The sequence below is a fragment of the Lepidochelys kempii genome, chromosome 1, assembly GCF_965140265.1.
Source record: "Lepidochelys kempii isolate rLepKem1 chromosome 1, rLepKem1.hap2, whole genome shotgun sequence".
NCBI lineage: Eukaryota > Metazoa > Chordata > Testudines > Cheloniidae > Lepidochelys > Lepidochelys kempii.
Genome location: NC_133256.1, coordinates 67,739,079 through 67,754,622, shown reverse-complemented (window position 1 = coordinate 67,754,622; position 15,544 = coordinate 67,739,079). Strand labels below are relative to the sequence as shown.

The 15,544-nt window shown below is 44.3% G+C and overlaps 1 protein-coding gene across 8 annotated transcripts in view; it reads right to left on the bottom strand.

Annotated features, from left to right (window-relative positions):
* Positions 1-15,544, bottom strand: part of TDRD3 (tudor domain containing 3) — a 442,979-nt gene that overhangs the window by 237,430 nt on the left and 190,005 nt on the right. The window lies entirely within an intron of this gene.

The window sequence follows — 15,544 nt, the reverse complement described above, 5'->3', positions numbered from 1 at the left end:
CCCTGTTCTCTGAAAGGGAACTGGGATTAGTTCCAGAGTTCCCCTCCGCAACAGGGAGTCATCCTCTAGTTGGAGGAAGTCATTGCGTGCGTGTTGCACGCATGTGGACCGAGGAAGAGGGCAATATGGGGGCATCGCTGTAAACTCTATGACGTAGCCACCCTAGATAATATCTAGGACCCACTTGTCCATTGTTATGGCTTTCCATGCTGGCAGAAAGAGTTTGAGGCAGCCTCTAAAAGAGGGTCGGAAGGATGGGCATTGGTGTATGGACAGTACTAAGGATACTCTTGTAAAATTTTGGAAAGTGGATCACAAGGCTGATAGGAGAGTAGAAGCTCCGACTTGGACCATGTGTCAGTGAAAAGGAACTGGAGAAACCGGTGGCTCGCTGCATTCTCTATCGCCTCGGGCAAAACCACAAGGCGGTACATGTGTGGACTGCTGAACAGTACTATTTCCAAAAGCTCCAGCTCCGGACACATGGTGCACGTGCATAACCCCTCCGTTGAATACAATATGGACATCACTCAAAAAAACCCAGCATCTGCATTTGTTCCTAAAAGAGCTACTACAACTTCTCGTTTTTCAAAAAAAATTCAAAATGTTTAATTGTAGCTCCTTCACCTTACCAGATGTGCTTGGATTATTCCACTGAGATTAGTAATTATAAAGGAACACTCCAATACATTCATACAACAAAAGGAGAGGCTCATATCTGCTCAGCAGTTTGCATGCCACCTACCCATCATAAAGTCCGTCCCTCCCACTTCTTTGTTATTATGAATTTCTCTATGTGTGTCTATATTATGTAATATATACAGACCCATCAAATGTTGTCACTCATCACCTAAAGCAGAATTTACTAGCATCCATATGGACCATCCTCCAGCTGCAGCGGCACAGGAGCCAGAAAACAGAGCTGTAAACAGGGGAGTTTGAGTGGGAGTTCTGTTGGAGGAGAAGGTATTTGTATTTGGTTTTGTATTGGTAGTATTTGTACGTGGAGAGGCTTGTAGGGGCTTTGTGATGGGAGAGAAGCTGAGCCCTGATTAGGGGGCGGGGCTTCTCTGACTAGGGGTCCTATAAAGGTAGCCAGCCAGTCAGGCAGTGGCACAGGAGCCAGCAAACAGAGCTGTAAACAGGGGAGTTTGAATTGTGGTACTTGTTTGGGATTTGGTTTTGCTGTGGGTGCTGGTGTTTTGGAATGGTTTGTGTTTCCCAGATTAACAGGATTTAGGTGGGAAGGCTATGACAGATACAGAGGCAGAAGTGGGAGTGACCCATGTAGTGGAAGACACAATGAAGATGACTGGATGTGGAAGCTGCAGTATGTACATGATCCTGGAGGGGGTACTCGGTAAGAGTTTTGTCTGCATTAAATGCTGTCTGATAGAGCTGATAGAGGAAAAGATCTGAGGTTTGGAGATGCAGGTGGAAAGTCTGGTTGAGTTTAGGAAGGAGTCTGAGCAGATTATGGAGCAAAGACATGAGGTATCGAAGGGAAAAGCTCAGACTTGCAGATGGAAGCAGGGCTAAGGAATTCTGAGGGGAGACTGGGTGAGGAAAGTGGTCAGTAGAAGCATGTGACTAAAAGAACCAGGCAGAGGAAAAGACGTGCTAGTAAAGGAGAAATAGAGCTCAAGAACAGGTTTGTAGAGTTGGAAAATGAAGAAGGGGCTCAGCAGGTAGTTGCTGTAGGTAGAAGGTCAAGGAAGAAGAGAAGAGCGGCTAGTCCTATAGGAAAAGGGAAGAGTCAATGGAGACTACACCAAATATGAGCCCTAGGAGGATACAGGATGGGTTGAAGAGGATTACAAGGGAGAATAGGAATGGAAAGAACTTGCAGCCAGAGGGAACAGGGGATAGAGTGGAGAATAGCACCATCACCAGGAAAAGGCAGGTCTATGTGATCAGGGACTCTTTACTGAGAAGAATAGACAGGCCTGTAATCAGAGCTGATCCAGAGAATAGAAGGGTGTGCTGTCTTCCAGGTGCTAAGATATGGAATGTAGACCTGAGGTTGAAAAGGATCCTAAAGGGAGCAGGAAAGAATCCCCTAATTATCCTTCATGTGGGAACAAATGATATGGCTAGATTCTTGCTGGAAAGTATTAAGGGACACTATGCTAGGCTGGGGAAGACGCTTAAGGAAATTGAGGCTCAGGTGATCTTTAGTGGGATTCTGCCTGTTCCTAGAGAAGGGCAACAAAGATGTGATAAGATTATGACTATTAACAGATGGCTTAGGCAGTGGTGCGATAAGGAGGGCTTTGGGATGTATGGCCACAAACAAACATTCATGGACCGAGGACAGTTCTCTCGGGATGGACTTCATCTGAGTAGGAAAGGAAACAGACTTCTAGGATGGAGGCTGGCTCAACTGATTAAGAGAGCTTTAAACTAGGAATCTGGGGGAGATGTCCAGGTAATCTCCACGCCAGATTTTAGCATTGAGAGGGAAGAAAACGAAGAAAGAAAGGATACAGCCATGGGTAGGAGAATGTATATAAAGAGGAAGGGCAGTGTGGATACCAGTCTAATAGGTTATACTGGCTGTAGAATGACCGTGCCTAATAGGGTACAGAATGTGAGCGAGGCCAAACAGCAAAAATTAAGATGTTTGTACACCAATGCAAGGAGCCGAGGTAACAAAATGGAGGAACTAGAGCTACTGGTGCAGGAAGTGAAACCAGATATGATAGGGATAACAGAAACATGGTGGAATAGCAGTCATGACTGGACTACAGGTATTGAAGGGTATGTTCTGTTTAGGAAAGACCGAAATAAAGGTAAAGGTGGGGGAGTAGCATTGTATATCAAGGATGAGGTAGAATGTAAAGAAATAAGAAGCGATGGAATGGATAAGACAGAGTCCGTCTGGGCAAAAATTACATTGGGGAAGAAAACTATTAGAGCTGCCCCTGCGATAGTGCTTGGGGTGTGCTATAGACAGCCGGGATCTAATTTGGATATGGATGGAGCCCTTTTTAATGTTTTTAATAGAGTAAATACTAATGGAAACTGCGTGATCATGGGAGACTTTAACTTCCCAGATATAGACTGGAGGACGAGTGCTAGTAATAATAATAGGGCTCCCATTTTCCTAGATGTGATAGCTGAGGGATTCCTTCATCAAGTAGTTGCTGAACCGACTAGAGGGAATGCCATTTTAGATTTGGTTTTGGTGAGTAGTGAGGACCTCATAGAAGAAATGATTGTAGGGGATAACCTTGGTTCAAGTGATCATGAGCTAATTCAGTTCAAACTGAACGGAAGGATTAACAAAAATAAATCTGTAACTAGGGTTTTTGATTTCAAAAGGGCTGACTTTCAAAAATTAAGGAAATTAGTTAGGGAAGTGGATTGGACTGAAGAACTTATGGATCTAAAGGTAGAGGAGGCCTGGGATTACTTTAAATCAAAGCTGCAGAAGCTATCGGAAGCCTGCATCCCAAGAAAGGGGAAAAAATTCATAGGCAGGAGTTGTAGACCAACCTGGATGAACAAGCATCTCAGAGAGGTGATTAAGAAAAAGCACAAAGCATACAGGGAGTGGAAGATGGGAGGAAAGCAAGGAAAGCTACCTTACTGAGGTCAGAACGTGTACGGATAAAGTGAGACAGGCTAAAAGTCAAGTAGAATTGGACCTTCCAAAGGGAATTAAAACCAACAGTAAAAGGTTCTATAGCCATATAAATAAGAAGAAAACAAAGAAAGAAGAAGTGGGACCGCTAAACACCGAGGATGGAGTGGAGATTAAGGATAATCTAGGCATGGCCCAATATCTAAACAAATACTTTGCCTCAGTCTTTAATAAGGCTAAAGAGGATCTTAGGGATAATGGTAGCATGACAAATGGGAATGAGGATATGGGGGTAGATATTACCATATCCGAGGTAGAAGCGAAACTCAAACATCTTAATGGGACTAAATCGGGGGGCGCAGATAATCTTCATCCAAGAATATTAAAGGAATTGGCACCCGAAATTGCAAGCCCACTAGCAAGAATTTTTAATGAATCTGTAAACTCAGGAGTTGTACTGTATGATTGGAGAATTGCTAACACAGTTCCTATTTTTAAGAAAGGGGAAATAAGTGATCCGGGTAACTACAGGCCTGTTAGTTTGACATCTGTATTATGCACGGTCTTGGAAAAAATTTTGAAGGAGAAAGTAGTTAAGGACATTGAAGTCAATGGTAAATGGGACAAAATACAACATGGTTTTACAAAAGGTAGATCATGCCAAACCAACCTGATCTCCTTCTTTGAGAAAGTAATAGATTTTTTAGACAAAGGAAACGCAGTGGATCTAATTTACCTAGATTTCAGTAAGGCATTTGATACCGTGCCACATGGGGAATTAGTTAAATTGGAAAAGATGGGGATCAATATGAACACTGAAAGGTGGATAAGGAACTGGTTAAAGGGGAGACTACAACGGGTCCTACTGAAAGGTGAACTGTCAGGCTGGAGGGAGGTTACCAGTGGAGTTCCTCAAGGATCAGTTTTGGGACCAGTCTTATTTAATCTTTTTATTCCTGACCTCGGCACAAAAAGTGGGTGTGCGCTAATAAAGTCTGCGGATGATACAAAGCTGGGAGGTACTGCCAATTTAGAGAAGGACCGGGAAATCATACAGGAGAATCTGGATGACCTCATAAACTGGAGTAATAGTAATAGGATGAAATTTAATAGTGAGAAGTGTAAGGTTATGCATTTAGGGATTAATAACAAGAATTTTTGTTATAAACTGGGGATGCATCAATTAGAAGTAACGGAGGAGGAGAAGGACCTTGGAGTATTGGTTGATCATAGGATGACTATGAGCCGCCAATGTGATATGGCTGTGAAAAAAGCTAATGTGGTCTTGGGATCCATCAGGAGAGGTATTTCCAGTAGGGATAAGGAGGTTTTAGTACCGTTTTACAAGGCACTGGTGAGACCTCATCTGGAATACTGTGTGCAATTCTGGTCTCCCATGTTTAAGAAGGATTAATTCAAACTGGAACAGGTACAGAGAAGGGCTACTAGGATGACCCGAGGAATGGAAAACTTGTCTTATGAAAGGAGACTCAAGGAGCTTGGCTTGTTTAGCCTAACTAAAAGAAAGTTGAGGGGAGATATGATTGCTCTCTATAAATATATCAGAGGGATAAATACCGGAGAGGGAGGGGAATTATTTAAGCTCAGTACCAATGTGGACTCAAGAACAAATGGATATAAACTGGCCACCAGGAAGTTTAGACTTGAAATTAGACGAAGGTTTCTAACCATCAGAGGAGTGAAGTTTTGGAATAGCCTTCCAAGGGAAGCAGTGGGGGCAAAAGATCTATCTGGCTTTAAGATTAAACTCGATAAATTTATGGAGGAGATGGTATGATGGGATAACATGATTTTGGTAATTAATTGATCTTTAAATACTCATGGTAAATAGGCCCGATGGCCTGTGATGGGATTTAGATGGGGTGGGATCTGAGTTACTCAGGAAAGAATTTTCTGTAGTATCTGGCTGGTGAATCTTGCCCATATGCTCAGGGTTTAGCTGATCGCCATATTTGGGGTCGGGAAGGAATTTTCCTCCAGGGCAGATTGGAAGAGGCCCTGGAGGTTTTTCGCCTTCTTCTGTAGCATGGGACACGGGTCACTTACTGGAGGATTGTCTGCTCCTTCAAGTCTTTAAACCATGATTTGAGGACTTCAACAGCTCAGACAGAGGTGTGGTTTTTTGCAGGAGTGGATGGGTGAGATTCTGTGGCCTGCGTTGTGCAGGAGGTCAGACTAGATGATCATAATGGTCCCTTCTGACCTTAGTATCTATATTTGATTATTAATGAAGCCAGGAACTCGCAAGTCACATGGGTGGAACAGGAAGAAAATCAACAGTAGCTCAAAAAGACAACTCCACTGCTGAAAAAATAAAATGACTTCTCTCTTCAACACTAGAATGCTGACAGCATCCTGAATATAGCATAAGTGTAGATTTTTGGACCATAATTATAAAGACTTTTTAAAGTACCCTTAAGATTAAATCTGACTTTTTTAGAACACCGTCAAGTAATAACAGCATTTCTGGATTACATGAGATACCAAATAACTCAGTATATGCAACTGCCAAATCATTGCCTTCTATAGGAGCCCCACTTGCAATGGAAAACACAATTACTGATTTGTTTGATGAAAATAAAAGCTTACAGCACTCCTCAAGACTGATTCATTGAGAAGCACTTGAAAGTAGCAAATCACTCAGACAGAGAAGTAAACACTTAAGGACAGAGCCCATGATACTGTTGCTCAGCCGACTTTCACGCTAGGGTCTTACATTTACTGGATTTAACCCCCAGACATCACCACTGAATAGTATGTATTGTAATATGTAATATAAAACAAGAACTTTTTGAAAATATTTCTAGCATCTTTCCAACATCTTTGAACCTGGAAGTTTATATTCTCTTGTCAGAGATTAGATTAAGATTTGTATCCTCCCACTAAACAGAGCATTAAATTCAATTTCACATTCCTACCAACAGAAAAAAAGTGGATCACCAGAGGCTGGAAATCAATGTGCATACATACAACCTCCTATAGTCTACTATAAACAACTAGGAAAGGAAATTATTTTGACAGAAACAGGAGAGATCATTTTAATTAAAAATTGATGTGTACTTATATACGTAATACCGTATAACTTATAAAATCCACTAAGTTATCAATGATAGAATGAAAGAGAATGTTCCTTGTTGTTTATCTGTGTGCAATTTCATGTGCTAGGAAAAAAATATTCATTCCTTTATGTATTTGAAACTTGTGCTTCTTTATATTAGAACATACTGCCCTTTGTTGCAAGTTACTTAGGTAATATCTACACTTACCTCCAGAGCAATTGATCCAGTGGGGGTTGATTTATCGCATCCAGTGAAGATGTGATAAATTGACCACCGAACACTCTCCCGTCGACTCAGGTACTCCACCAGAGCGAGAAGCGTAGGCAGAGTTGACGGGGAGCATCAGCAGTCAACCTACCATAGTGAATACACCGCAATAAGTAGATCTAAGTATGTCGACTTCAGCTATGTTATTCATGTAGCTGAAGTTGCGTAACTTAGGCCTGGTCTACGGTACGTGGTTATTTCGGAATTAGCCAAGTTACCTCGAAATAAAACTGGTTCCGTACACACGACCAAACCAGTTTTTTCGATTTAAAGGGCTCTTTACTCTGATTTCTGACACCTTGGCAAGTGGAGTAGTGCGAAAATCGAGATCGCAGTTCCGGGTTACAGGTACTGTGGACGCAATTTGACGATATTGGCCTCCGGGAGCTATCCCAGAATGCTCCCTTGTGACCGCTCTGGACAACACTCTGAACTCCGATGCACTAGCCAGGCAGGCAGTAAAAGCACTGGGAACTTTCGAATTTCCTGTTTGGTCACCATCAGCACAAGCGACCATGCAGAGTCCACCATCTCAAGAGACCATGCAGTCCCGGATTCGCAGACGAGCTCCAGCATGGTCCAAACGGGAGGTACTGGATCTCACTGCATGTTGGGGAGACGAATCTGTTATGGCAGAACTACGTTCCAAAAAAAGGAACGGAAATACGAACATTAAAGTCTCTAGGGCCATGACGGAAAGAGGCTACTCCAGGGACACAGAACAGTGTCGTACAAAAATCAAGGAGCTCAGGCAAGCGTACTAAAAAGCCAGGGAGGCGAACGGGCGCTCTGGGTCACAGCCCCATACATGCTGCTTCTACTGTGAGCTGCATGCAATTATGGGGGGTGATGACACCACTACCCCAACACTGTCCGTGGATACCTGCAAGGGGGGAGTAGCACGGAGGGAGGAGGAGGAGGAGGACAGTGCATACGCAGCAAGTGGGGAATCTGTTTTCCCCCTTAGCCAGGAACTATTCTTAATGCTGGAGCCAATAGCCTCCTCCTACTCCCAAAGCATGCTCCCCGACCATGACCCTGAAGAAGGCACTTCTGGTGAGTGAGAGCTTGATCGGAGCCACGCGGTGGGGGGAGACCCAGCCACGCTAGGCTGTTTGCGTTTAGTTTAAAGGACTCATCCCTGCTCAGATCCTCATCGGAGCCCCGCGGTGGGTGTGTGTGTGGAGGGGATGGAAGGGAAGGGTGTTGTGTGAAGCGATCATCTCAGAGAGCCCGCATGCTGCCTGCAAGCTGAATTCTGCTGCCTGGCTGCTGCCTGCATGCTGAATTCTGTTGCCTGGCAGCATGTGATGGCTTACTCACACCAAAGCGGCAGGCACTTCAGCATAAGAGGCAAAATGAAACCTTGTACAGAAAGATCATGTGCTGTGTACTATGAAGTTCCTGTTTCACTGAAAAACAGTGTCCCCTTTGTTCTCTAAAATGTATCTTTTTAAGAAACAAACAACACTCACACTGTACCCTGGCCAGTCATGAAACTGGCTTTCAAAGTTTCTCTGATGTGCAGCACACCCTGCTGTGCTCTTCTAATTGCCCTCTTGTCTGGCTGTGCGAAACTGGCGACGAGGCGAGTTGCTTCAACCTCTCACCCTGCCATAAATGTCTCCCCCTTACTCTCACACATATTGTGGAGCACACAACAAGCAACAATTACGATTGGAATATTGGTTTTGCAGAGGTCTAACCGACTCAATAAACTGCGCCAATGCGCTTTTAAATGTCCAAATGCACATTCTACCACCATTCTGCACTTGCTCAGCCTATAGTTGAACAGCTCCTTACTACTGTCCAGGGTACCTGTGTACAGCTTCATGAGCCAGGGCATTAAAGTTTAGGCTGGGTCCTCGAGGATAACTATAGGCATTTCAACATCCCCAACAGTAATTTTCTGGTCTGGGAAGTAAGTTCCTTCCTGCAGCTGTTCAAACAGACCAGAGTTCCTGAAGATGCGAGCGACATGCACCTTTCCCGGCCATCCCACGTTGATGTTGGTGAAACGTCCCTTGTGATCCACCAGTGCTCGAAGCACCATGGAAAAGTACCCCTTGCGGTTTATGTACTGGTAGCTCCGGTGTTCTGGGGCCAAGATAGGGATATGCATTCCGTCTGTTGCCTGCTGCAGTTAGGGAACTCCAGCGCATTAAAACCATCCACAATGGTCTGCATAGTTCCCAAAGTCACTACCCTTGATAGCAGCTGGTCAATGATTCTGTGGGATACTTACAGTACAGCAACCCCCACAGTAGATTTCCCCACTCCAAACTGATTCCCGACTGACCAGTAGCCATCGGGTGTTGCAAGATTCCACAGGGCTATGGCGACTCGCTTCTCAACTGTGAGGGCTGCTCTCATTTTGGTGTCTTTGTGCTTCAGGGCAGGAGACAGCAAGTCACAAAGTTCCATGAAAGTGGCCCTATGCATACGAAAGTTTCTCAGCCACTGGGAATCATCCCAGACCTGCAACACTATGCGGTCCCACAAGTCTGTGCTTGTTTCCCGGGCCCAGAATCGGCATTCCACAGCATGAACCTGGCCCAACAGCACCATAATCTCCCAATCACCACATGCCGTGCCGTCTGTGTCCATGACCTCATCACTATAGTAATCGCGCTGTTGTCGTTTCCGCGCCCAGTTTTGCAGGTACTGCACATACTGCTGGATAATGCGTGAGGTATTTACAATGGTCAAAACTGCAGTGGAGATCTGATCAGACTCCATGGCTATGGCGCCTGCATGGGTAATCCTGGAAAAAGAGCACGAAACGTAGGAGAGCAGAGTGGCAGTGGAAGCTGTGCTGTTTGATTCACGGTAGCCGAACAAAGGCTGAAAATGGTTGTCTTCTGTGGCTTTCACGGAGGTGGTAGCCCAGGACAGACAACATGGAGAAGCTCGGAAGCGTGGCAATAGCGGGAGAGCAGAGTTGGTGGTGGAAGCTGTGCTGCTTGGTTCACGATGACTGAGCAGAGTTGAGTTGGAGAGGTGGATTCATAGTAGCAGGAGAGCAGCGGTGCACCGTCTGCTGAAAGCAGGATGGCATCTGCACGCCAAATAAAGCGCGAAACGATTGTCTGCCGTAGCTTTCTGACGACACACACCCAGAAACACCCGCGAGAATGTTTTTGCCCCATCATGCACTGGGAGCTTAACCCAGAATTCCAATGGGCGGCAGAGACTGCAGGAACTGTGGGATAGCTACCCACAGTGCACCGCTCCAACATTCGATGTTAGCCTTGGTACTGTGGATGCAATCTGCCAAATTCATGCGCTTTAGTGGGGACACAGAAGACCAAATGTATAAAATAGCTCCCGAAAATTCTAATAGAATAATTTCGTACTGTAGACGTACCCTTAGATAGATATCCCCCCACCCCGTGTAGACAAGGCCTAAGATGGCCATCAGAAATAAGCCTCGTATTCCATGTATCATATACCTCACTGATATCCAATTATTATACATTCAACTTTTAAAGGAGAAGATTTACCTTATCATAACATTTACTTTATCATCCTGAAATGGTAACAATTTTCTAGAACATAAGAAGAGAGGTATTTATAGCACAGCAAGCTAAATGTTTCCTTTGTAACACAGTCAACTATATGCTATTGCATGTCTAATTATTTCTGCCCTGAGGTAGGCACTGACAGTTGTGGGCCACTCCAGATAGGAGGTGCAGATTGCCACGCTATCACAAGGAGTAAAAAATGTAACAGAAAATTTCATTACAAAATTATAAAAAAAACACACACCCATCAAAACACACGCCAAACTTACCTTGCTTGGATCCCTTCGCTCATTTCTCACTGTTTTGTTTACTTAGATTATAATTTCTTCAGAACAGGGACTTGTTTTCCTATTGTGTGTTTGTGAGCTGTTCAACACATCACCCCAAAGAAGGAGATAAACAGAAGTTCTATTTTGCACTGCAGTTTCACTGACGTAGACCTAGCAAGCTCCTGTAAGAGCATTATGTCTCAGTAACTGCTCAAGACCCTATACAAATGCAAAGCCATAAATTAGTGAGCTACAGCCCGCATCTGTCCACCAGCCATTTTAATCCGGCCCTTGAGCTCCCGCTGCGGAGCGGGATCTGGGGCTTACCCTGCTCCAGCCGGGGAGCAGGGTTGGGAGGTGCTCTGCGCGGCTCCTAGAACCAGTGATGTGACCCCTCTCCAGCTCTTATGCGTAGGGGCAGCCAGGGGGCTCCACTCTGCATGCTGCCCCTGCCCCAAGTGCTGCCCCCGCAGCTCCCATTAGCCGGGAACCACAGCAGGGGCAGAGCCTATGGATGGGGCAGTGAGGAGCAGAGCCTCTTCGCCGCACCTCTGCGTAGGGTCAACATGCTCCTTCTTCCGGGATACACTTGAGGTAAGTGCCGCCTGGAGCCCTAAGCCACCCCCCAGTGCCCCAACCCCTTGCCTCAGCCCTGATTCCCCTCCTACACTCCAAACCCCTCATCCCCGGCCCAACCCCACACCTCCTGCCACAGCCCCCTCCTGCACCCTGAACTCATTTCTGGCCCCCACCCTGGAGCCCACACCTCCTCACGCATGCCAACTCCAATTTCATGAGCATTCATAGTCCGCCACATAATTTCCATACCCAGATGTGGCCCTCGAGCCAAAAAGTTTACCCACCCCTGCCCTAAGGGCACGTGTACACTTCATCTGGGAATGAGCCAACAGGCCTGGATCCACAGACGTGAGCACAGCTTGCGCCTGCACTCTAAAAACTGCTGTTTAAACACTGCAGCTCAGGCTGAAGCTCACGGCCGGAGGCCTGGAAAGGGGTAGGCTTGAGAGCCTGTTCTCCAGCCCAAGCTGCAATGTCAAAGTACTGTGTACACAACTGTTCTTAGAGTGCTAGCTGGAACCTTGCTAGCACAAGTCTGTGGGCCAAGGGTGGGAAGCTTGCTGCCAAATACAGTGCACAGGCCCTAACAGGCTAATTGAGATGTTATTACCAAGTGATTAATTAGCACAGAGGTACATGAAGGACACACTGTGGATTTAGATACCTAGGATTTTTGGATAAAGGGAATTCTGATAACTAATTATACTACAGTGCTTTTCACTGGTAGATCTCAAAGTGCTTCATAATCTTTCAAATACGTATTCCCAACATCTCTGTAGGTGAAACATTATAATCTCCATTTTACAGATGGGGAACTGAGGCACAGAGGCTAAGTGACTTGCCCAAGGTCACACAGAAAGTCCATGACAGAGCTGGGAACTGAACCCATGTCTCCCACTTCCTAAACATGTGTTCTAACCACTGGACCTTTCTCCTGCCGACAAGGAGATTAACAAAATAATCTCTCTCCCCACTCCCTCGCCTTTGCAGGCATATGAGATGTAGATACAAGTAGTTCTTGCTCTCACTAGAAAATAAACACATTGGACTAGCTTCTAGCAGCTTCTGTTTCTGGAGCTGTGATCGTTTGGAGGAAAAAATCCAAAATTCAGGCTGGGTTATTATAGAGTACACTCTTCGTATAGAAAGAGTTATTTACAGAATTTTCATCGGTATTAAAGCCAGAAGAGACCGTATAATCTTCTAGTTTGACCTCATCAGAGTATTATTATATCAATAAAGGACAGTTGGAGCCCTATGTGCCTGTCTGCTTATATTCTGGCCATGATGACAAGCAGCACAGATTGGGTGTGGAAGAGCAAGGAGCTGGAAAGACCCAAGCCACTTTCTTTCGACAGATGCAACCATTTTCCTTTTGAAAATTAATAAAGTAGCACCTAAAGGCCCTAATCAGGGACTGAAGACCCATTGTGCTGCACATCATACACACATAGATCAAAAATGGTCCCTACCCACAGCTCTTACAATCTAAGTATATGAAAAATGTTTTCTTATCTTACCTGCATATGGATTTTACTTTTTTGAGCTCAGTGTCTATGACTAATAATAAAACCATGCAATGGGGTGCTGTACAACAAATGTACTGATGAAAGAGTTGAAAGAGAGAAGAGGTTTTGATCAAGCTGAATGTGTAGAAAATTCAGTTTATTGCATTTTGACAAATGTTTCTCCTATTTTCTCTCCTCAGGAAAATCCACTCCCTATTTATTTCAAAAGGCTGACCAAGAGCTCCTGCATTTCCAAGACACTTCACCACTGCTGAGATTTCCATTTATTGTGTACAGATTAAGCCCTTTCAAAGGTTCTCTTGTAGTGCAGCTCTTTCATCATTGTAGTAACAATATCACAGAGATCAGAAAATCTGCAGATGGCCAATGATTACACAATGTATTTATTTACACTTGTGGACTATCTCCTCCTCAGTAAGGAATCTAACAGGGCCACTGGGATAGCTGTGGAAGAACTGGGGAACTTTTGTACAGGAAAATATGCTCCTGTGGTGGGTTTTTACACACTGTAAAAAAGCAAAGCAGAAGGGCATACATTAACTTCGCTACAATATAGCTCTTGAGTGACATCAAAATGGTGGCATACAGAAGACACCAGACAGCCATCAAATTTTCATTAGTCCGCATGTTAAAATTTTTTTCCTATAAATGGCGGCATGCCAAAAGTTGTTGATCCCTGGCATAGAACATGGACACCAAGAGAAAATTATGTCAACCAGGATAAAACCGTTAAGGATCACAGTTCACATAAGCTGGGAATGGGTGACAGGGGATGGATCACTTGATCTGTTCTGTTCATTCCCTCTGAAGCACCTGGCATTGGCCACTGTCAGAAGTCAGAATATTGGGCTATATGGACCTTTGGTCTGACCCAGTATGGCCATTCTTATGTTATGTTCTTATGTTCACACAACACACTTTGATTTTAGCAGCTAAATTTTCAGAAGATCTCATCCTCATTGAGCATACTCCAGCCTCTCTCAGCTCCCAGTGCTGACAACACTGCATAGACACCATCCCCACAAAGCAACTGAGCAGACTCCATCCTTTCTCAGCTGCTACTTGTGACAGAACTGCATGTGGGCCATCCCCATAGAAACAGAATTTCTGAGCAAGCTCCATCCCAGGGCTACTAGAGCAAAGCTGGACTTTCCCTCTACTGGCTGTTCCCACCTGCCCCAGGATAGACCAGGGTGTGGCTGAGCACAGGAACAGAGAGCCTCTATCCTCAATTCATAGATCCCAAGGCCAGAGAGGACCATTGTGCCCATCTAGTCTGATGTCCTGTATAATGGCCATAGAACTTCCCCAAAATGATTTCTAAAGCATAGCTTTTAGACAAACATCCAATCCTGATTTTAAAATGGCCAGAAATGGAGATTCTACCACAACCCTTGGTAAATTGTTCCAATGGTTAACTACCCTTGCTGTTAAAAATTTACACTTTGTTTCCAGTCTGAATTTGTCTAGCCTCAACTTCCAGCCACTGGATCATGTTATACCTTTCTCTGCTAGACTGAAGAGCTCATTATTAAATATTTGTTCTCCATATAGGAACTTACAGCCTGTAGTCAACTCACCCCTTAACCTTCTCTTTGTTAAACTAAATAGATTGAGCTACTTGAGTCTATCACTATAAGGCATGTGTTCTAGTTCTTCAATCATTTTCTTGGCTCTTCTCTGAACCCTCTCCAGTTTATAAACATCATTCTTGAATTGTGGGCTCCAGAACAGGACACAGTATTCCAGCAGTGGTCACACCAATACCAAACACAGAGGTAAAATAACCTCTCTGTTGCTACTCCAGATTCCCCTGTTCATGCATCCCAGGATCACATTAGCCCTTTTGAACACAGCATCATACTGGGAGGTCATGTTAACCTGATTATCCAACACGATCTCCAAATCTTTTTCAGAGTCATTCCTTTGAAGAATAGAGTCTTCCATCCTGTAAGTATGGCCTACATTCTCGCATGCACTTACAGTTAGCTGTATTAAAATGCATATTGTTTGTTTTTGCACAGTTTGCCAAGAGATCCAGATCACTCTAAATCAGTGACCTGCCCTCTTCGTTATTTACCACTCCCCACATTTGTGTCATCTGCAAACTTTCATAGGGTCACAGAAGATTAGGGTTGGAAGAGACCTCAGGAGGTCATCTAGTCCAACCCCCTGCTCAAAGCAGGATCAACCCCAACTAAATCATCCCAGCCAGGCCTTTGTCAAGCTGGGCCTGTTGATTTTATGAATGAAATTATTTTGCTGTCGGCCCCAGAGCTGAATTTTCAAGGATATTAGCGGAGCTCTATACCTGACAACCCTTACCTTTGGAATTCTCTTCCCTTTATGACACCAGATTTGGAGATGCACAGGACATGAGATTACACAATTTGATTTAGCATTTCGGACATTATTTGTATGAAGGCAGCATAGCTTAAGGATACCTACACAGTTTACAGATTATATTGATTTTTTTACAACTATTTTTCAATTACCGGAGCACAAAAAGACATGTTAACACACATTTTCTTTATTTGTGTGTTTTTATAAGTCAAAATCATTCAAATCAATTATAATTGAGTTTGTCCAAAATACCTTAAAAAAAACACTTCCCATACTAAGACCAAAGATAGTTTCAACAACAACAAAGAATACGTTTGCCAAAATTAATGTCAGTTGAAAATAATGCTCTTGGGTAAGATGCTCTTTG